The 23,415-nt window shown below is 40.1% G+C and overlaps 1 protein-coding gene across 1 annotated transcript in view; it reads right to left on the bottom strand.

Annotated features, from left to right (window-relative positions):
• Positions 1-23,415, bottom strand: part of GABBR2 (gamma-aminobutyric acid type B receptor subunit 2) — a 572,582-nt gene that overhangs the window by 221,705 nt on the left and 327,462 nt on the right. The window lies entirely within an intron of this gene.

Genomic DNA, 23,415 nt, shown 5'->3' with positions numbered 1-23,415 from the left:
ACTTAGATACAGTTTATGTCTCTTCATCTTCTTGTACACAATTGCTTCTGTGACAACCTTTACAGATTAGTGGGAGCATGTAATGCAAGTGAATACTCTTACTAACTTCTTTACTACAGTATAGGATGTAAAAGTGTTTCACTTTCCTGTGTTTAGGGTAGATACAGAAAAATCTAGCACTAATCTTTTGTTTCTAGATTTAAGTAGCTTTGATTTAAGCAAGGACAATATGATATAAGACAGTAAAAGTCAAAACCCCTGAGCATGCAGAAGCTAGAAACATACAAAATATAATGTAGAAAGCTGTCACATTTCTTGTGTGATACCAGTGCCTGGTTCATCACTAGCACATTTGGAAACCCGGACCCCTCAAATTGCAGTTACAAGTCTTTCCTTATTCCTGATTCCCTCTTCACCTCAGCAATGTTACTGTCTCAGCATCTAGCACCTCCTGATATTATCCAAGGAATGGAGATGTCCTGATCTGGTAGAACAATTAGGTTGGACTCGATGATCCTTGAGGTCTCTTCCAACCTTAGTTATACTGTGATACTGTGAGCTGGGATCAGGGAAAGAGAATGGGCAACAGGGTTTGCCTGTGACAGAAGCCCATCCTGCTTAATTCACTTTTTTTCACTCAGCTGGACCACATTATTCCTTATTGCATCAGTAGCATGTGTAAACATGGTGGGGGGAAACACAGCTGCTGAAGTGGAGTGTTTGTGTGGCATCCACTGCTGCTCTGGTCTTGTTGCAGGAGTTGTCACTGGCTCCTTTTCAACCACACCATTCACAGAAGAGCACTGCTGTTTGGCAGAGGCTCTGTTTCCTGTGTACAGCACTAACACTGAACTCTAGCTTGCTTTGATTTGCTCTGCTGAATACTGTGTCCAGTTCTGGAGCCCCTCTTACAAGAAAGATATAGATGTGCTGGAATGTGTCCAGAGAAGAGCCACAAGGATGATCAGAGGGCTGGAGAACCTCTGCTATAAAGATAGAGGAGAGCTTTAGATTAGATGTTAGAAAGAAATTCTTCCCCATGAGGGTGGTGAGACAATGGAACAGGTTGCCCGAAGAGGTGGTGGAAGCCTCATCCCTGGAAGTTTTTAAGGCCAGGCTGGATGTGGCTCTGGGCAACCTGTGGAAAGTGTCCCCATGGCAGAGGGGTTGGAACTAGGTGATCCTTGAGGTCCCTTCCAACCCTGACAATTCTGTGTTTCTGTAATTTCTGGCACTCAGCAGCAGATGTATTCCTAGAAATGGAAGTTTCTTACTTAAATGGAAAATACTCTGTAACTCCCATAGACAGCTCCAGGAGTGTTTCTGCAGATCTTTTTGGTACCTGAGCTGTAGAGGATAACAGGGCTGCAATTCACTCAACCAGGGTGAAAGAGATTCTGAAACACTTCTGAAACACTTCTGAAACACTTATTGAGACCTTGCTGACCTGCTGCATCACTTGGTTTACTTCTCTCCTGTGCAAAGTGTTTCTATTTTTTTCTGGCACACTTTGAAGCCACTGTGTTATTCAAAGATCAGCACATCATAGGATTTCTGGTATTTCTTGTGTATGCATGTGGGAGGGACTGTGGAATTACCGTGAAAATTTTATAGACTAGCCATCAATAACACCATAATTTCCAGTTCATGTTCCTGTCTTCAAAGATTAAATCTCTTCAGGGCTTTGACACACCTTCCCACCACTACACCCAAAATATCGTATTTATATGGCATCATACCTCAACTATCCCTCATAAAGCAAACAAAAAAAACCAACCTTAGTCTGTGAGAAAATTTTGTTGGTTTTCATGGTTTGTCCTTAAATTTCAGCAGGGTTACACAGCTGAAAAGTATTTTGCAAGACCAGGAGGACTGATATAGAGAGCAAGGAGAAACCAGAGAGCAGGCAAACACACATGCAACTGCAGCACACAAAGCTCGGTGGTCAGGTAAAGCAACCATGCTGAGCACAGTGACCAAAAGGCACAAGTGGTGGGAGGTGCAGAGATGGCAGAAGGATAAGGACACTGCCACACCATGCTTCATTACTGAAAGTTAGAGAAGCTAATCTTGGAGAGATCAGAGCCCTGAGAAACACATGAATAGAATAGAACAGAATAGGATAGAATAGAATAGAATAGAATGGAATGGAATGGAATGGAATGGAATGGAATGGAATGGAATGGAATGGAATGGAATGGAATGGAATAGAACCGAACCAGGTTGGAAAAGATCTTTGAGATCATCAAGTCCAACCTATCATCCAACACTATCGAATCAACTAAACCATGGCACCAAGCACCCCATCAAGTCTCATCCTAAACACCTCCAATGATGGTGACTCTACCACCTCCCTGGGCAGCCCATTCCAATGGCCAAGCACTCTTTCTATGGAGAACTTCCTAACATCCAGCCTAAACCTCCCCTGGCATGGATTGAGACTGTGTCCTCTTGTTCTGGTGCTAGCTGCCCAGGAGAAGAGACCAACCCCCACCTGGCTACTACCTCCCTTCAGGTAGTTGTAGAGAGCAATAAGGTCTCCCCTGAGCCTCCTCTTCTCCAGGCTAAACAATCCCAGCTGCCTCAGCTTCTCCTCATAGGGCTTGTGCTCAAGGCCTCTCCCCAGCCTCATTGCCCTTCTCTGGATACATTCCAGCAAGTCAACATCTTTCCTAAACTAAGGAGCCCAGAACTGGACACAGTAGTCAAGGTGCAGCCTAACCAGTGCTGAGTACAGAGGCAGAATGACCTCCCTGCTCCTGCCACACACACTGTTCCTGATACAGGCCAGGAGGCCATTGGCCCTCTTGGCCACCTGGGCACACTGCTGTAGATTCATAATCTTTGTATGCCCCCCAAATAAATATTATTTACAGATCTCTTAACCTGTCATGAAGTCTTTAATTTTCTCATACCTGGAGAGTCTAAATTCCTCAAAGCTAGTCAGCTGTTTGGGGCATATCACTACCATTTTGAAGATTTCAAAAACAAAGGTCCAAAAAGTCATTCAACCATGTCCAATTCAAAAGCAGCAATTTACCAATCGTAACAGTGCACCTGCTCAGTCTGATTTTTGTTCACATGTATGTGCTACTGAGTTTCCTGATTTTGCCTATAAAATGAAGAAACAGACAGAAAATATTAGCTGACACTGCTATTTATTTTTTTTTTATAGTGTATAAAATAGTTATGGTTTTGTTTAGCTGAGGGCATGTATTGTTTCTTTCAGTAAGGTTTTCCATATCTTAGAAGGTTTTTACAGGAAATGCTGTAAAACCTGTCCTGCTGAAGGATAACTACATTCAGCTGAAAGCAAAACCTAAACCCTATGATCCAGCTTGTACATTGTCTGTTACTTTCAATAGTTAATACTGGGTTTGTGAAAACCTGCCTACTGATTTAAGAGATATGAAGTTTGTTTTGAAGTGGTCCAATTTCCTGCTCATACTTTCTTAATAGAAGCCTCCTTCTTTACACCCCATCCAAACCTTTATTTGAGCTTAAACACAAAATTACCTGCTATCTGAAACCAAATAATATGCTTCTTAATGATCTAGTTCCCATTCACTTAAAACAAATGTTAATAATTTATTCTATACCTTGACCTAGCACAGAGTGTAATTTAATAATCAAGAGAGCACTATACACATAATTTGGTAAAAATTCATTTGAAGAATCCTGGATTTCTCTGCTTCTTCCATGAGGTATTTTCTTAGAGGAATATGTGTATGACTAATTTAGTTCTGTGTTGGAAAGAAAGGAAGCCTCTTGAAGACCAAGTTGTACAGAATTATCACAACTCTTTTGTGCTAAGACTATGCCAGCTAAATGATATTATTCTAAAAATTATAGTACTGTAGTTTTTATAGCTACACAAATAAAACAAAACTTTAAAGCCAGTTTTGAAACACTAACTCTAAACCAAATAACAGTGTATCACCATACTTTGGCTTCGGTGGAAATAAATTGTGAATTAATGAAATCAACTTCTAGTTCTCACCCCCTGAAATTTTGATTTCCAAACAAAGCCTAAAAAAATGCAAAATAAAATTAAAAAAAAAAAATTTAGATCTCTTTCCAAGATATTAAACAGGACCACTACATAGAACAAAATTTCATAAACATTAACAAAACTTAAAGAATGATATTGCAGCAAATAAATATTTTAAATGATGTATTTGTAGTAAAATACAGTGTAACTTCATTTGGTTGCAGAGCTGTGATCATCAGTATATTGTGTTGATTAGAAATTTGATAAGAGTGACACAGGAGTTAGCTCCAACTGTACTCAGTTCTGTCTGTATCAGTTACTCAGATTCCAAACTTCCTTACTGCACTGAACACCAGGCAACACAAGGGGGAAGTCAGCCACAGCTGTCCAGGCCAACAAGCAATCAGAGAGGTGCTTCAGGCTAGCCCACACAATTTCCAAAACCCAGGTGTGACATTAACTATTTTTGTGCTCTTAAACTTCCTTCTGCACTGGAGATTTAACACATCTGAGTGCCGGGTTCTGCACATTGGCCACAACAACCCCATGCAGAGCTACAGGCTGGGGTCAGAGTGGCTGGAGAGTGGCCAGGTAGAGAGGGACCTGGGGGTACTGGTCGATGGTAGGCTGAACATGAGCCTGCAGTGTGCCCAGGCAGCCAAGAGGGCCAATGGCATCCTGGCCTCCATCAAGAACAGTGTGGCCAGCAGGAGCAGGGAGGTCATTCTGCCACTGTATACTGCTCTGGTTAGGCCACACCTCGAGTACTGTGTCCAGTTCTGGGCCCCTCAGTTTAGGAAGGATGTTGACTTGCTGGAACGAGTCCAGAGAAGGGCAACGAAGTTGGTGAGGGGCTTGGAACACAAGCCCTGTGAGGAGAGGCTGAGGGAGCTGGGGTTGCTTAGCCTGGAGAAGACGAGACTCAGGGGAGACCTTATTGCTCTCTACAACTACCTGAAGGGAAGTTGTAGACAGGCGGATGTTGGTTTCTTCTCCCAGGCAGCCAGCACCAGAACAAGAGGACACGGTCTCAGGCTGTGCCAGGGGAGGTTTAGGTTGGATGTTAGGAAGAAGTTCTATACAGAGAGAGTGCTTGGCCATTGGAATGGTCTGCCCAGGGAGGTGGTAGAGTCACCATCATTGGAGGTGTTCAGGATGAGACTTGATGGGGTGCTTGGTGCCATGGGTTAGTTGTTTAGGTGGGTTGGATTGGTTGATGGGTTGGACGTGATGATCTTGAAGGTCTCTTCCAACCTGGTTTATTATTATTACTATTATTAACTACACATGCAGATACAATTACACATTCAAAAATAATTTCTTACTCCATTATCTACTACTAAACCTAATTTGCTCAATTTTTCAAAACAAATTCTTAGTCTAAATCACTTTTAAATCCGTCTAAAGGCTGAAGCCTTATATTAACAAAAGTCCTTTTTGCCTCCGGCTGGATCTTCCCGATTGGAGTTCATCATGGAGATGGTAAGAAGTGCAACAGAGCCTAGCATTAAAAGCCGTGCTGAAAGCTTCCTGGTTTATGGATAGTGTCACTGCTGGGATTTACCATGATTTTCATGTGTAAGAACACTTTATATAGTAGTATAAGTTAGGATATTAAGGCCTCCTTTTTTCCTTGCCCTGCTAGAGTAAGTCATTCAGGGTGAAATCCCTACCAGTCCTGCTCTGAGGAGCTTGTCTTTCCATTTGCTTCATTCTCCAAATTACTGTGTAGAGGGGGATCTAAAATTAATTTAATCATTATTGACACTACTGAAAAAATGTAGCTTGGGCTTTCTCAGCAAGGATGCTGAGCTCTCAAATTTACATATTTAATTTTGTTTGATTTACTCTTCAGCAGTGTATTTTTGTGATATTTAAAATCCAGTAAATAGTAAGTGCCTGAACATGGTTATTTAAGCTTTATTATACAAGAAGTGATTGAACATTTAAAACCTACAGAACAGCAGTGAACTGAGCTTGATTTAGCTAGTTATTATTGCTTAGTTCCTCTCTTTCATAGCTACTACACTGATTATTAGCTAGAAGAAGACTTGGTGAGATTAATCTGTCCATACTTCAGTAAGTATGGTGTAGACTTCTATATCTCAACTAACTTGTCCAGGCTCCATGTCTAGCTGCTCAGGAAATTAGACACTTCTTACAGAGCATGACTTGCTTGCTCTAGACACATATCTAAGGATAAGATTGAGTTTCATTCTGGAATTGCCTGTACCTTTCTTTAAGATGAATCAAAACAACCTACCTGTGTGCAACTATCTGGGTAAAATGTTTGCCTTTTCATGGATATCAGAGGTGAGATAGTTTTCGTGTTCTGAAATAACCATCTTACAAAAGAAAGATGAATGAAAGCAAACATAGATCTAAATAAAGATCTTCTTACATCTGGACTGTAGTAGCACAGCTTTCAAAAGAGTTAAAGAGCAAAGCTTTGAAACAAATGTTTGCAAAAAGGCCATGAAAGAAAACAATATCTGCTCACAAAAACCCAATACCTACTCACACACACACAAAAAATACAATACTGTTGTCAGTTAAGCCTGTACAAACAGAGCTGAGCACACAAACAGAAACTGAATTCAGCCAAAGATGACTGCTGTGGCACTGGTATATTTGGGCTTAGGTTGTTTCTTGAAATTTCCTACTGCTTTAACCAGTTAAGCTATTTGTTCAGTTTTTCCTGCACTTCAAAAGCCTATGACAAAATACAAGTCAAGGAATTTCCACTTCTGTTTCCAGTTGTGTTGGCCAGGAGATTCAATGACAGGGTTATAAAAACATTAGGCATTGAGGTCAAATATGGAAATAATTAACAAGTATCTCCTAGACTTAGACATTCACCCCAGATATATCTCAGGAGCAGTTCAGTAACTACAGAACAAAGAGAGGTTTTGATGCAAATCCCTGCTTTACACAGAATCACACAGAATCAGCCACGTTGGAAGAGACCTCCAAGATCATCAAGTCCAACCAATCACCCAACCCTATCTAATCAACTAGACCATGGCAGTAAGTGCCTCATCCAGCCTCTTCTTAAACACATCTAGGGATGTTGACCATCAAGAAGAGGACAGAACCAAATCTGAACTACACCCTTTTCATGTTGATGCTCTGCCAGCTATGCATGGCGATGTCTCAAGCAAAGATGTGCCCAACAGGGTGCTTTTGGGGAACTGCAGAGCAGCCAAAAATGTAAGAAAACATCTAGTTTTCTAAGCATTAGGGCTTAGATGTGCCATGCTTTAGTGTGAGTCCAGAGCAGACAAATGCTGGTGTAAACATGGGCATGCAAGGAGTTCAAGAAGAGCTCTGAGGATCTAAATCTTTAACTCTATATAATAGGGAAACCACTTAAATTCTCTTTAACTCTATAATATTCAGTTACTGAATGAAATTAATTCACCATCCAAACTTAGAAGATCATTTTCACCTGGCAAAGAGAGTTAGCTTTTGTCTGTATCAAAAGCGAAACACAACCAAATAACATCCAAAACTCGTAGTGATGTACAGGAACTTTTACAAACACAAAATTCAATGCACACGTTTGCATGTGTACACCTGTAAGAAGGCACTGCAGCATACTTTCACATGCCTGGCATGTCTCTGCATTACTTCAAGGAAATAAGGATTTGTAGTTCATATGCCTCAAAAGCATATATTCTATAATTGGGTACTTCCTCTTATTGGTTCAATTTCTTTATTATATACAATGAGCTCAAAGGAGGCTGTGGAACAATACCTTAAAATTAAAAATCAGATATAACCCCAGATGAATATTTCATCCATGTGAAGCATGAGATCTGTCACATTGTCTGTCAGAGTATGAACTTGATTATGCAAGATGCCAGAAGTCCTGAATGCCTAATCAAGTTAATGTTTCAGGATCTACTCAGAACTTTGCTGGATCATGCTCAGAGCTTACAACAGTACAACTACATCATCTTCACAAGGCATCGCTTAATTAAAGTATTTATATACCCAGCAGTAATTCATCATACCACAAGCTATTGCTGATTAAACCAGTAAGCTGATTTCAAAACCTTGTGCACTCATTATAATCAACAGCAGGGAAGGATTCCTAAAGGCTTGACCCACTTCCAGTGCAATTTGACCCAATTTGGTGTGATGTAGCTTCATTTATATTTTGTCTGTTGATTGAGTTTTATTCACCTAACAGATCAGCTATTGATTTCTACCAAAGAGCACAGTTTATAGAACCATTTCAGATTAAAAGCAGAATCATATATTATTCAGTTTTGTTTGTTCTTGGCCAATTCATCAGGATAAATTACCTAACACCATCTTTAGTAAAAAAGATGAGTAACCGATTCTGAAAAATGAAATGTAGATGGCATAACCTTCCTGGCAGCTTGTTCCATTACCTGACTATTGCACAGAGGTACCTGATGATTTTGCTGACATTTAATATGAATATTCCCTTATATCTTTAGCCTCACAATAATGGACTACAGGAAAAAAATCCTGTCCTTGAGAAGAGCAACTAAATTGTAGTACAGGAAGGGAAACCTACCACGTGTACAGGACCAGAAAGCTTTCCTCCCATTTTAGACCTTTATGAGGCACCCACATCTTTTTATTTGAGTAATTAATGGCAATTTCCTGAACAGCAGTTCATAAATCTCTTATGAGGACAATTCTCAGCAAACACATATCATCTGAGAAAAGGGAATACACAGGAGAATGTTCCAGTCAAAGCACAAAGGAATTTATGAATATCTCCAGAACTGTTACTGCCCCTCTACAAGGACTGGAAAATGCACACACAATAGTTACAGAGGGCACCATGTATATTATTTGTGCTGGATCTGAGACAACAGTATACATACATCAGGACTTTTTATATAAAATATAAGCAATTGTGAATTTCTTAGCACTTGTACCAAAAGAATTGAACCTATTTTTCAAGGACTACTTTTTTAGCAGTGCTCTGCTCTGAAAGGATACCAACAAACACAAATACAAAAGCACTAGTCAGAGATTCCGGCAGCTTGTACTTCCTTTCTGCTCATCTTTGTGCAGCCTTCCTCTTTCTATACTAGTTAAGAAGTTAAGAAACTATTTGTAAGTGCTAAGTGCCAAGCCACTTGGCTGAATTAGAGCAACAATATGAAACATTTCTACTCTGTGTTTCCATCTCCGCCATGAGCAATGTAAAATAGAGACAGAATTTCACTTTGTTAATACAAAGTGACTAAACACCACTCTATGACCTAAACTTTCACCTGGTTAAAATTCAGTCTGTCACCACAGAGTATTCCATTTTTTTATCTGGACATTGAATGAGCTCATCTCAGCTGCTTGTAACTTTTCAATTGCTAGAGATTGTCAGCATTAGTAATTTTATACTTAAAAATAGAAGGGAAAAAAAATACTTGAGAGCTTTTACCTTTGATCCTCTAATTGCTAACTTTCAAGCGCTCTGTTTATGGCATGCAAATGTCACATTTCTCTCCCTTCCCCCTGTCTCACCCTTCTTTCCTTGTTCTCAATAACAGTTGCATACCCAAGAAGATGAAAGGAAAGCAACCAAATGAAACATACCTATTTTCAAATAGATTACTTCATAATGGAAGCACCTGGAAGTGTTCAAGGGCACGTTGGACAGGGACTTGAGCAACCTGATCTAGTGGGAGGGGTCACTGCCCATTGCAGGGATGTTGAATCTAGATGCTCTTTAAGGTCCTTTCCAACCCAAACCATTCTGTGATTTCATTATAGGATTCTATTCTAATATTTCACCCTTAATGTATCCAAAATTATGAGAATATAAATGCCACCTAGGATGAATAGTGCATGAATGAATACAAATTACTGACAGGCATGAAATCAATTATTTTATAATGAAAAATTCTGCCAAACCACTTTTATGCCTGTTCTTTTAGCCTGTGTATTAGTGAGCTGGTGAAAGCAGAAAGCAACAGATACTGTTAGGGCCTAGAAATCAACTTTTCTTTCACCATCCTTTGGATCCGCAGCTTTTAGCTACTCAGGGTTCAGGAAAAGCCCTACAAATTCTGGGCTTCAGGCAAGCATAATTTTAATCCCTGCCAACACTCCATAGTTGGTGGCAGCCCTTAGGATGGGTACACCTTCTCTGTATTCTTCCCTCAATCTGGCTGCTTGAGGGAAGAATACCCATAATTCCTCAAATCTGCCACGAATGGGGCAGTGTGTATTTCTGCTGACCAGCCTAAGGAAGTACCTATGCAGATTGTGAGGGCTCAGGGTTATTCTAGCAGTACATCCGTCCATGGGTCTATGGGATATGAAGTCCTGCCTGAGTGTCAGTTTTGTATGGGTGGATACATAGGCAGCAAAATGATGAACCTTTTCTTCCAGCTTCTCTGCCTATGGAATAGTAGCCTAGGTTTTGCTAAATGGGAGAGCCCCAGGCCAATTAGCACAAATAAACTGAACCTGACTGATAATTTGAGATATTTTTTTTTATTTCCTTTAGGATTGCATGCCAAGAAAGTCTCAAAACAAAATTCCACCAGAGTGAGCTGAGGAACACTGGAATAGAACGGAACGGAACGGAACGGAACGGAATAGAATAGAATAGAATAGAATAGAATAGAATAGAATAGAATAGAATAGAATAGAATAGAATAGAATAGAATAGAATAGAATAGAATAGAATAGAATAGAATAGAATAGAATAGACCAGGTTGGAAAAGACCTTTGAGATCATGGAGTCCAACTTACTACCCAACACCATCTAATCAACTAAACCATGGCACTAAGTGCCCCATCCAGTCTCTTCCTAAACACCTCCAGTGATGGTGACTCCTCCACCTCCCTGGGCAGCCCATTCCAATGGGCAATCACTCTTTCTGTGAAGAATTTTCTTCCTAACATCCAGCCTAAACCTCCCATGGTGCAGCTTGAGACTGTGTCCTCTTGTTCTGGTGCTGGTTGCCTGGGAGAAGAGACCAACCTCCACCTGACTACAACCCCCCTTCAGGTCCTTACCTAGACTGCTTTTCTTTTATGATTCAGGAAAAGAGCAAGAAAACATTACCATTATTTTGGCAAGATCTTCTTTGTCAAGGACCACAAATGTCCAAGGAAAGAAAAGTTTGGAGGACTGCTTTTATGTTTCGGTCTTCCGTTATGAAGCTGTGGGAGACACCTTTATTTGACTACTTCATCTTACAAAACAGTCAGGTTTCAGATCTGCCCCATTTGAGGAGAATCCCTTTTGGGTATCATTTTCAAAATCCCTGAGTGATTTAGAAATATGTCTTATGACTCAGTTGTCTTTCCCCACAACATTGTATCTTTTATCTTTCTTACATTTAGTCAGAATCTTCCATACATGTAGATAAATCACACAGGGCTAAAAAAATTACTTATTTTGGTTGAAAAAAAAAAGAAAGAAATATGAATCAATAAGAGAAACAGAAGCATAAATCCAACTCAAGCCTGAAGTGGGAATGCAATAGTATATTCACCCACTGGTCCATGGCATCGGTAGGGCACTCTATATCCATCAGGCACATGTATTTATGACTTACAAGCCCAGTGTCCTTCTCAGAACTCAGGCTACTCTAAGCTCCACTAATTCCAGAGCCAGCCCACAGGTTGAGTGATGTGCAATACTGATTCAAACTAACACAGTACATCATCAGCTAGCCTAAAGTAGCCTGAGTCTTGGGGGCTTTTCTATGACTGAAATAAGCCCTATAGTGTTTGAAAATGAATGTGCAACACAGGCAATAATCTAGTATTTGGCTGCAGGTTATCACTTAGATTGTCAGCGGAAATTATCGGACCTGGATATGAGCAGTTAAAAAGCTTTTGGTGATCTATAGGCTCAATATACAACTGCAACCTTAAATCCAATTTAGCATTTTATGAATGTGAAAATCCATGAGTGAATTTTCAGAAATGTTGCTATTTTCTCTGAATTGCACAAGCCCTTCATGTATTTTCAGACCTTTGTGAGTCATACTTCAGGGCCTTTACATACTCTTTCCACTTTGATGGGGGAAGCACTATGTGTATGGACAACTCCCTTCTTTTTAATCAGGTTCTCTGCCATTTACTAAAACAATGCACCATTCACCTGCTGTCAGATCAGGCTACAAGAACCATGCTCCAAATGTCACATTCACAAAGTCAGGTTAAAATCACTTTGTGTTATAGCGCTTGCTGCACTGACCTTTTGAAGGGACGCACCGAGAGGAAGGCTAGGTTTCCCTTGTTCTGCACAGGGATCCTCTCTTTATTTTTCTCTCCTAGATGCAAGAAGCACAAGCTTCCTATTCAAGATCCTGCCTGAGTTGCCAGCTTTTACGAAAGTGCAGCATCCCTGCATTCCACCTAACTCTCTTGTGCTTCCACACAATAACAGTCACAGCATCACAGACTCAACCAGGTTGGAAAAGACCTCAGAGATCATCAAGTCCAACCTATTACCTAATACCTAACACCTCATGACAAGTAAATCATGGCTTCAACTGCCATATCCAATTTTTTTTTTAACTCCTCCAGGGACGGGGACTCCATCACCTCCCTGGGCAGCACATTCCAAGGGCAAATCACTCTTTCTATGAAGAACGTTCTCCTTACCTCGAGCCCAAACTTCCCCTGGTGCACCTTGAGACTGTGTCCTCTTGTTCTGTCACTAGTTGCCTGGGTCCCTTCAGGTAGTTGTAGACAGCAACAAGGTCTCCCCTGAGCCTCCTCTTCTCCAGGCTAAACAATCCCAGCTCCCTCAGCCTCTCCTCATAGGGCTTGTGCTCCAAACCCCTCCCCAGCCTTGTTGCTCTTCTCTGGACACGTTCAATAGTCTCAATGTCCTTAAACTGAGGAGCCCAGAACTGGACACAGTACTCAAGGTGTGGCCTAACCAGTGCTCAGTATAGGAGAAGAATGACTACCCTAGTCCTGCTGGCCACACTATTTCTGATACAGGCCAGGATGGCATTGGCCTTCTTGGCCACCTGTGCCTATGTGGTACAAGCAGTCTGGTAAAAGACTAGAACTGATTGCTAAAGGGTTTTGGTCCCAGAGTATGTTAGGCACCCTGTTCTTTCCAATACACAGACTGAGTAGGACAGGAATCTGCTTTCCCAACGTACTCATCTTTCCATTTTAATACTGCTCAGGCCAGAATGTGGAACTCTTTGCCTCACCAGGCTTATAAATAACCTGACCTTTCAAAATGGGCAGAACAGGGAATCTGTATTATTAACCCAGGACCTATTGGATACTTTTAATTGAGGCAAGGATTCACCATGGCTTTATTATAGATGGGAATATATATATTTCCCAGGGATGAGCTGCCCATCCTGCTTAGTGCAATAGTATGCAGCCATGGAGAGGGACTTCAGGGGATACTATTTTGCTCTTTTCCTTCTTCTTCAAAGTAGCTCTTATCAGTAGCCCCAAGATGACTTGCAGTGGCCCAGCCATGGACAGGGAAGCTGTACCAATGCTCCCCATTCCAAGTGAGGCTTCTGAGCCCACCCAGTCCCACCAGGCAAGTCCCAAATCTAGCAAAACGAAAGGAATTGATTGTTATACATACATACTCCTACACACGGGATTAACTAGGAAAGACTGTACACAGTCTGTCAAGGTCAAGCACAGCCTTGATAGCTCTGAATTGGATATGCAGAAAGTAGCTCAAGGAGAAAAAATATGTCCATGGCCCAGGTTAAAAAAAGCTGAGAGGAATATATTGAGAACACAGTGAGGTATCAAACAGCTTTGTGTCTAGGGATCATATAAAACTGCACTCAGTTTTATGTACAAATGACAGTTCTCTGCTCCTCTTCCTGACTCTGCTTCTTATATGTACATTATTAATTCAATGCATTTTTCATTCTGGCAGTAGTATGAACTAAATCGCTGCCAAATCTTATGTGGTGCAATCACTTCTTTACATGTAGATGTACTAGATCAATATAATGAAATAATTTACTTATGAAGAATTTATCCCTTGCCCTCCATAATCATTTAAGGAAAAAATTATAGATGCACTTCAGTTGAAGGTAACAAATACCAAGATGGATGGGACTATAAGCAGTCATTTTTCTGCTCAGTCCCCATTCATGTTCTTCCTTTGGCTTCAAGTTCTGAACTGGTAACTCAAGAGTAAGAAGATTATGACATAGTTCTTTTCTTCCAGGGACAAGAATATGTTGGCAACCTTTTTTAAAGATGCTTTGCCAATGTTCTAAATATCTGCTGAATTTTTTTTTCCTCCCACAGTCTGCAACAAAGTACTCTGAAAACTGAGGTTGTTCACAGTCATCTTATGTGACTACAGTCTATACTGCTATTTAGAGTAAGGAAATGCAGGTATTATTTCCTGAACTGACAACCCCCCCCACCTTAGTTACTTTTGAAAGAGAGGTTGATAAGTGCCTGTTCAAGCAAGTCAGAAAGATTCAGTGAAAGTAAACAGAGAGATTCTTGTCACTGAATTATGACAAATTCAATAAAATGATTTTAAATAATGAGATTCAACCCAGACAATGACACCTGTGCTGCTGCAGAGCGTTACTTAAGCTTGGACATGTAAAAACAGAATTCAAAGTTTCTCTCCTCCTAAATCTATGGATTAGATTGTGGTGGGTTGAAAATTTCCAACATAACTGCCACACACATGTTCCTATTTTCTGTTACCATGTTACAGAATCAGAATTCCTTCATTTCTGACCTAGATTGCAGTGATCATGTATTGAAATACTGTTTTTGCAGAAACTAAAATGTCAGCTTAGAGAACCAGGTGCCAATACAATGACTGTGTTATCTGCTACAACTTGAATTTAAATCAGCACTTGTGACGATAGAACCCAATGCAACTATGATCAGGATGCATAAAGGGGGACCAGTAGATTTGAGAAGCAATTTGGCCTTTTTTACTGGACTGTTGGGGATCCAGTGGCCTGGCACATATAATTCACATGTGTATAAGACTCTAGTAGATACTGGTTCACAGCTTCCTTATAAGGAAATAATATCTGGATTAATACTGTTCCTGTGCTCTCAAAAGTTTAATGACAGCACATGTATAAATTCTGCAGCACACAGTTCAGAAGTATCTTTGGTCACCTACACAGTGAAAACCCCATCTTCACTGTTTAGTGTTCCTTTTTTGTCTCCTTTATTTGTGGTGGCTCTATTTGCCATATTATTTTTCTCCTTACACTGTGATAATAGTGCCCTCCTTACACTGTGATAATAGTGTTTACCATCCCACAAGCAGCTATCTAAAGGAAAATGTTGTCAAATAATCTTAGTGGTAAAATTCATCAACTAAGAGATCTCTCAGGCATCATAATCTTATCTTGGTATCTCTAGCCTACAACTACACAGTCCTTGACATTCTGCTGTGGTGTATTACTAAACAATAGTCAGGCTTCTCTGTTCAAATGCTGTAAAGTCAAGTAATAAATCTACAACCTTTTAGTGACTCAGATAAATATTTTCTTCTTTTCCATGTATTAAAAATTAAAGTGTTCTGTTTCACAGGTTTGTATGTCTTGAGGAAGTATTTGAACTACAGCCCAAAGACAATGTCATTGCAGTAAACTGCATTCTTCATTAATTATGCCAAATGAAGTATTTTCCCTCAATATACACCAGAAGCTGATTAATTTATTTTAAGCAATCCAGCTCTATCCCCCTGTAGAAATAGTATTAAAACTCCTTCCAGAAAAAAAGTATCTCTCTGAGATGCTAAGGGGAGAGACTTGCCAGCACACAGCTCTCCAGAGAGCAGTGGGGCAGCTTTTCAGTAAAAAGTAAGAGAGCTCTGAAGGAGACAGCTGACAATTCTTTCAGGTTGTTCTCAGACACTGCTTAGTGGGTTATCAATTTCTGTTAACCTCCTGGAGCTGGATACCTCAAACTCTTGTAGAGATTAATTACTGCAAAATTATCTTCTGTTGCTTTCCAACCTTTTTTCTTTGCTGTTAATTTGAAACTTAGACCATTTCCTTAGTATTTAAGACAGCTCCTAAGACATTTTTGCACAAAACAATGACACTTACCAGTTCCCATGAAATACTTTGTGCCTCAGAATATGCTGGATGAACTGAAGTGAAATCCTATAAAAACTGCAGCTCTTTTTATAATGTGTGTGCTTGTCCCAGTAATTATTTGTATAGTTCAAACCACCTCTCACGGGATGAACTGCTTTATAAAATGGGCACATACACACTGTGATAAATAGGTCTCCCCTGCTCCTCACACATGCCTGCCTCTCATGCCTAGGGGAAAATAATGAATCCAACTCTTACCAACAACTGGTTACTCAACAATTGGTTACTCAAATTTGAGAAGCACAGAAGTATGCAGCTAGCCTCAAACTAGCTATCTTGAACACTGATAGACACAAAGCTATTGTCTCCTATATCTGTGCTCCCAAAAGAAAGGACCTTCCAAAATACCTATTTTACTCCTGGGCAGATACCCAGCTTCTAGTCTGCTCCATGTTACTGTTGCTGCACTGCTACACCCCCTCACAGCTGGTCAGTTTAAAGCCAGCTCAAGTAAAACAAAATAATCTGCTGTGACAACCAGCAGCTGCAGTATCTATCAGTGTATCCCTTCCATGCATCCTCTCCAGCCCTGCAAATTATATCCATACATTATGTTTTGTTCAAATGAGGTAGCTCTTAACAACTCTACATGCTTAATCGCATTAATCTATCTTTATAAGTAATGCCTTAAGACCCCAAAATTTCTGTAGCTCTTACATGCCTTTTCTCCAGTTTGACAGTACATGTGCATGGCTCATGGTTGAGGTATCTGATTCTCAATACATTATTCCCTGCTTATTTATAAAACCAAACCGAACAAACAAGTCTCCTGACTATAAGTATATAATACCAGTAGAATAGATTACAAGAGGAATCACTGGTCCAAGGGAAAACACTGTTGCTAGTAGGAATGGAACAAAAAGAGAAACTGAATAATAAATTTGTCCAAAACAATCAGACAACAAAAAGGAAAAACAATTCTAAACCTATACAGTGTGCCCAGGCAGTGTGACCCAAATCCTTTAGCAATCAGTTCTAGTCTTCTACCAGACTACTCGTACCACATAGGCAGAGTGCACAGGTGACCACGAAGGCCAATGGCATCCTGGCCTGTATCAGAAATAGTGTGGCCAGCAGGAGCAGGGAAGTCATTGTGCCCCTGTACTCAGCACTGGTTAGGCCACACCTTGAGGGCTGTGTCCAGTTTTGGGCTCCTCAATTTAAGAAGGACATTGAGACACTTGAATGTGTCCAGAGAAGGGCAACAAGGCTGGGGAGAGGCCTTGAGCACAGCCCTGTGAGGAGAGGGTAAGGGAGCGGAGGTTGTTTATCCTGGAGAAGAGGATGTCCAGGGGAGACCTTATTGCTGTCTACAACTACCGGAAGGGAGGTTGTAGGCAGGTGGGGGTTGGTCTCTTCTCCCAGGCAACCAGCAGCAGAACAAGAGGACACAGTCTCAAGCTGCACCAGGGGAAGTTTAGGCTCAAGGTGAGGAGAAAGTTCTTCCCAGAAAGAGTTGTTGGCTATTGAAATGTGCTGCCCAGGGAAGTGGTGGAGTCACCATCCCTGGAGGTGTTTGAGAGGGGATTGGATGTGGCACTTGGTGCCATGGTTTACTAGTCATGAGGTGCTGGGTGACAGGTTGGACTTGATGATCTTTGAGGTCTTTTCCAACCTTATTGATTCTATGAAAAATACAATCTCCTTTACAAGAGAGAAATACTATTAAGTATACGTACATCAAGGCTGGTGCTAATTAATTTGTAGCATTCAGGATGAGACTTTGGATTTATTGTTGTTGGTTCTTTGAAAACATCAGTATTTGGCTCACTGAGCCAAAGAGAAGATAAATATGGTAAAGCAGAATATTAGGGAAGTGGTTAAAATAACATGGAAAGGTCATTCAGCAGAGTGAGGTATGAAAGTCGGTATTTCAATGCCATGTGTGGCTATCACAAAAAGGGAATAAGAGTATCAGGAGAGGTAGGGAATTTCCAGAATTTTAGAGCAGCTTTTACATGATACAAATGCTGAGTGGATGACAAGGACTCACATTTCTAAAAGAGAGTCATTGACAAGAAACATGGAAAACATGAATGAGATGAAGAAAGTACAACACAAGTATTCATTGCTTCTCACGTTGCAAGGAGCAGAGTATACCAAATGAAATTGTGAGATGGCTGGTTTAAAAGAAACAAGTCAACAGATGGAAAGGCTTTAACTATTACACACATAACTATTCTGTGAAACTCATTACCATTGGATGTGTTGAAGGCCAAAAGCATAAATGGATCTGTGAAAAACATAACAAACTGATAGAGGAGAAATTCACATGCAACTGTTAAACCTCATGGTCCAAAGACACCCTCTAGCAGTATGAAAGCACTTGTTAGGGAACTCAAGAGTGTAAAAATAGAGAAAACCCAATTTGATACGCCCCTGTTTTGATGCGATACTCATAATGGGCATATGGCATATGCTTCCCTCAGCATCCACTAAAAAATGGATACCAAACTGGACAGAACTTGTTATGTGATCAAATATTGATTTTTTTTTTCATGCATTAGACATAAAAATAATTATGGTCAGATTCAAACAGGTCTTACATCACTAGGCACTGAAATCTCTGGACTCCAGGTCCCACCACTTGGTATACAGAGAAGGGGTTGTTCAAAAGGAGATTGGATGTGGCACTTGGTGCCATGGTTTAGTAGTCATGAGGTGTTGGGTAGGACTTGATGATCTTTGAGGTCTCTTCCAACCTTATAGATTCTATGCTCAAAAAATTGATACAAACCACCACGGGTACTGTTTACCACACTTAATTTCATGGGATGAATTGATCACAAAGCTAAACCCTAAGATATGAACAGCTACAATCCAACTACACTACTCATAAACAGATAAAGTGGAGTGGTTATGGTACGCCTAGAAGTCTATCAAACCCACATTTTTGTGACTACCAATCACACAATATTCAGCAATATCCAGCCACTCAAAGGTACCTCTTATCCTCTGAAAAGGATTAACATTTATGAGAAGATTTTATTCTCACTTTGGAAATATGATGAAGAAGCAGAGAAATCTGAATCCACTGATTCTGCATATATGCAATGAAATATTTCAAATTTGAGCTTCCAGAGTTTTCACTATGTATTTTCTGTTCATAGGATTTTGTTGCTTCAATACTATCACAGAACAAAAATCCACAGCCTGGTTCTGTGGTGCATATACTGAACAGATATTAAATACATAAAAAAAAAAAATTAAAAGCCTTATTATTTAGATGAACCATTATGAAAGTGAGCACCAAATGTAGTTAAGACTCTGCTGGATTGTATTTAGAATAATAGAAGAAAGCTTTTCCAGTGTTGGATTGGTGCCCCTGGAGAACAAGCTGTTCTATCTGTAGGTGATTCTGGAGAACTGCTAGTGTCTCCTTCACCTAAGAAGCTGTGGACAGCAAACAACTTGGAGAACTAAGTAGGTGAACTGAGGTTCCAGGAAAGCAATCCTGGATTCTCAGGTACTTTGCTATTGACTGTAGAGTAGACATTTATGTGTTTGTCTATGTTGATTAAACTCAGAGAATAATATCTGGGGCTTTTAAGGGCAGAAATTCAGTAAAGCCTTTTCTGAGACCAACAGTATTACACTTGACATTCTCACTCTTGCTTGATTCCCAGATAAGCCTTAAACACTAACAAATGCAATATCATATTACCTGGCTAAATACATTAAAACTCTAAAACTCTTCCCAGAAAGACAGAGCAGATGACCACCCACTTTCTTCAAGCTTTTTCAAGATGCAGTACAACAGACTGCTGTTTCTATGTACAAGGAGCATGATTTATGTATGTTTCAATGGTATTTATTTACAATTCAGCTTTAATTTTCCTTTTTAATTTATTCCAGCACAGAAGTCTCTTAGGTTTTCTGTCATGCATGACAGGAATAGGAATATGACTGAAAGCAAGGTGCCTTTTAGGCTCCAGTCAGATCAATCAGACAAGATTTGCCAAAATGAAGCACTTTGAAGGACAGGTACATATCTGTTCCTGCAGCCTCCCGTATCACAGCAATCTACAGTCTCAGTTTCATTGCTGCCCTCCCTGCTCCTCAGTGCATACACAAGAGTTACCAGGACCCTCTTTCAGCTCCCTCTAGCCAAAAGATCTTGGCCACCTACGTCAACTACGTCTTTCACAATGAGAACAGACATTCAACTGCACTCGTGGAAAAAAATGCTGTTCATTTGGAAGGATGCCAGCATCAAACATCACTTGGACATTTGAGCTAGACTGACAAACTGCTCTTTATTTGCCAGTAAGGTAACAGAAGAAAATGCTATTACATGTCTTTTGTATCCTCTGCTGCATACTAAATCACTCCTGGGTGGTATTTATGATCTATAAAGCAGTAAGTAGTTCAGTCACAGCTATCTCTGGCACCATCTGTTTGACCACTTGCAACACTAACAGGCTGTACAGAAGCTTAAAAAAGAGACATGACTAGCATGAGTTTGGGAAAAACTGTATCTAGACTCGAAATTAAACCAGCTATTCAAAATGTCATCACAGTGTGTCAGGCCTAGTGCAGCAGCCCTCTGATCCCTCACAGGCCGCTTCTCCTTTGCCTCTGGCACGCATGACCGTCTGCTTTTTCCATAGCCAAAATATTTGCAGATAGCTTCATTAACACAAAAGTTTCCAGCAAAGGACAGAAAATTAAACTCCTGAGTCTAACCAGAAGATTTTCTACCCTGGCAAATGACCAACAGCCGTGTTTGTCAAGGAATCCTCCTTCTGATACATGATTACCTATTTGCCTGTTTCATTTTCCTGCACTGCATTCTTTGTGATAAATATATTGCCTATAAATGTATTTGAATGTATCCAAATTGCTAACAAAACTATAAACCACCATAGATGAAGAAATTACTTTTGAGCTATAGAACAATAAAACTTATGGTTCACTATTATGTTGTTTGAATAATTAGCTAATAAAACATTTCATATATGCTGCAGTCATAATTACAGTTAATCTCATAAAAGCATTTAGAATGCCCTCTTGATGTGGTCTTGTTTTCCTAGAAATCATCATTATTTGCATTATATTTTAAATAGTTAAAAACATTAAAAGTTTAATGAATATGTTGCATCTGTATCAAGCTTGGTAGCACCCAGAAGCTATAACTACGATGGAAAAGCCCATTTATCATTTTAAGTACTGGAGTTAATTAACTTCTTTCCATTATTGGGAACTTCCCCAATAGTCCAGGGTTTATTAAAAGTTAATGGGAATGGTTCAGAAAGCTTCCTAACTAATGAAGAATTACTTTGAACAAATTAAGAGTGTCTACAATTATACCACAAGTATTGAATACAAAATCTTTGTATAAAAAGCAATACCAGAGAAAGAGGCAAAAACCTGTTAATAGAATATAATTTGCAATTAAAACAAAACAAACAAACAAAAAAGAAAGACAGGTTGCTTTCACCTATGTTGTTATACTGTTCCTTATTTCAGTTTCTCACACATTTTTGTACATTCCTTTCATTTCCAAAATTAGTAAAAACTAAAGAGGATATGAGACCAGGATTCAGATATGTTCACCGGCCATCACTTGCCTGAGAGATAACCCAGCCCATCTCTGGCATTTCTCCATAGGATGCCTAGGTTATTTTTTCCAGTAGGTCAACTGGAAACCTTTGGTTGCAGGTCTGCCTGAACTTCCTGAACCAGTTTTGAAAAGTACCTTTGTAATTTCAAGGAATTATAAATGGAGTGGCTGTCTCCTCTGTTCTTACTGACCAGACTGTACTTTAACCCATGGTAAAACCGTTGGTGTTAAATACCATGTGATAGGAAACTGAAAACATCATGAAGAAACTGAATTTGAATGGTTGGAAATGAAAATCTGTTTAAGGTCAGCTATCCTGGACTTCAGTTCTTCCTTCAGATTAGTTCAGACGGCACGTTGCAACTCCCCATGATCCCCAACCACAGCCTTGAGGTACAGAGGGAATGTGCCAAATTTCTCCCGTGCTCAAATGGTCCATAGCTGCCTCAGGCATAATGCATAAGGGCTCTTTCAGACTTTTGAAGAATAAACACTTATAAAATCTCCTTGCAACATTTTCTCATGATTCTTTCATATGGCTGTAAACACTGCTTTTATGGAAACACGGCAGGGTGGGGGCAGCAGGAGGAAGCAGAGGAAGTAATCAATATTTATCATTAGTGTTAAGCAAGACTTCTAAATTATGTTATTGCAAGATGATGTCTGCAAAGTTTTAGTGGGCAGAAATGCTTCAGGGAACATGAGTTAATAGCATCAGTTATAGCTGTAAAGGCAAGCAATCCCAGAGATTGCTTCAGTAAATTAGAACGAGTAACAGATTCCCTCAAGTGCATTGCTGTTCATTAATAATAATGCCCATACAGCAGATGATTTCTGTTTAAAGGATGAGCCTTTGTAACTTGGTCAGCACAATTATGCTTAAAGTGATCTCCTGAAGACAAAAGGGGTGCAAGCATCTTTCTCATGCATTGTTTGAAAGGGATTTGCCAGCTCTCACTACTGCTCTCATGAGACCATACAAATGCAATCATCTCAACTTTTATCTCAGCCTTAGCATAGGAACCAAAACATGAATTGCATTCTATCAACTGCAGAAACAAATGACAGCATGCCTTTTATGAATCACCATTACTGCAGAAAACTCTCCCAAGCAAGCATCTCATCCCTGGCTGCAAATGACCCTTGGCAAATCCCCACAGCTGCATTTGTGGTCTCTGCTGCTGAGACAATTCCCTGCAGGAGCAGCTCAGGATGAGGATGCAGCAGGCTTGGCAAGTTGCACCGTGTAGTATATTGTCTCAAAGATATGGGATCAACAGCTTGTGTCCTCAGCATGCTGAGGGACTGACTCCTGAAGCAACTTTCAGCAAGCAGTTCCAGAATGTCAAAAATGTGCCTTCAAAGAGCACAAACACTAACTTGAAAAGCTTAAGAGCAGAAATCCTCTGTAAATTCCTCTTCAGATTTGGTTTTCAGAAACAACTGTATTAAGAAGTGCATGCTTAGCTGACCAGTAGATTTTGTTCAGCTGCTGTTGGCTCTTATAGCTCAGTAGTTTATACAAGTATGTGGATTTTCTTCTAGACAAATTCTGGGGAATATGTGGGATTACCTCAGAGCACTCTGGGTTCCAAATGCAGTATTTCAAATGGCCAAGAAATCTTTCTAGGCACCTTGCTGCATCTTCCAAGCAGTTAATTTTCAAAATAATCACATGTATTTGAAACATCCCCAAACAAATGCAACTGACACACAACTCTGAAACGGCATACATAATTATAGTGAAAAGAAATTGGTTGCAA

The sequence above is a fragment of the Melanerpes formicivorus genome, unplaced genomic scaffold, assembly GCF_026170545.1.
Source record: "Melanerpes formicivorus ecotype bairdi unplaced genomic scaffold, bMelFor1.0.p_v2 SCAF_15, whole genome shotgun sequence".
NCBI lineage: Eukaryota > Metazoa > Chordata > Aves > Piciformes > Picidae > Melanerpes > Melanerpes formicivorus.
Note: the sequence above shows the minus strand (reverse complement) of the source record. Positions and strands in the feature narration are given on the sequence as shown.